The sequence below is a fragment of the Crocuta crocuta genome, unplaced genomic scaffold (assembly GCF_008692635.1).
Source record: "Crocuta crocuta isolate KB4526 unplaced genomic scaffold, BGI_CrCroc_1.0 scaffold197, whole genome shotgun sequence".
NCBI classification, from domain to species: domain Eukaryota; kingdom Metazoa; phylum Chordata; class Mammalia; order Carnivora; family Hyaenidae; genus Crocuta; species Crocuta crocuta.
In genome coordinates, this window is record NW_027532002.1 from 1,897,958 (window position 1) to 1,899,057 (window position 1,100).

Consider the following 1,100-nt stretch of genomic DNA (forward strand, 5'->3'; position numbering starts at 1 on the left):
GGGGGGGGGGGGTGAAGGGGAGTGACAGAGGGAATGAGAACAAGGTAAAAGATGAGAGGTGGGGCAGATGCTTCTCGGCATACTATTTTATAGTGTTGACTATTAACACCACAGTAATGTTTCACATGTCCCAATAAATAAGAATCCAAATCAGCAAAGCTGACAGAAGAGCTCAGAATGGACTAGAAACAGTAACAAGTGAAATGTATTTCAAATGAGTAACATAACTTCACTGAACATGGTGAGAACACAATTTTAGAAAACATATTCTGACTGTACAGTTTAAGACTAAAGTTAAAAAAAGTATACACTAAAGACTACAATCAAGTAAGTAAACATGCCTATAAAATAATTATGAAATACAGTTACAAATATACCAGAATTAAATATATAATAAACTGTGGATGAGAGCCAGGTTTTTCACTGTTGAAGAAAGGAGTTACAAATAAGGAAAAGAAAAAAGCTAGAATGAACCTTATGTCAATGCACTGGAACTGGTTTATCAATACAAATTCCTCATTTTATACACACACACACACACACACACACACACACAAACCCACAGGTACATATGAACATGGATATTTAAATGTATATAAATACACAATTTCCTAGATCCACTTGAAACACCTAGAAACAATGACATCCTAATAGCAATGAACACTTTCGGTGCTCAGATCTTGGTTTCTAAATACCATTCTCAAATAAAAGGAACCTGGACTCCTTGGAATAATGATTGATTCCAGGACTTAGGTAGGAAAACACAAGATCAATCAGAGAGTAAGGGAGTGCTCCCTAAAACTGGTAAGGCATGCTGAAAGGATGAATAGGGGCCAACTTGAAAGAGCTCCCAATGGTAAAACCCAGGACAATTTGAGCAATAAAACTGATAAAATTACTTTCATATGTTCATACTGTTATTAATAAATGAATAAATGACATGAGACAAAATAGCTCTTTCTTACAAAGAATTCCAATTAAAAATGTAGCTAAATGAAAACAGAAAATCATAGTAGGGCTAACTGTACAATAATAATTGTGACAAACAAAAACTGATAGTGGATAAAAACTATAATGAGAAATAAATGACTAGTTTAACA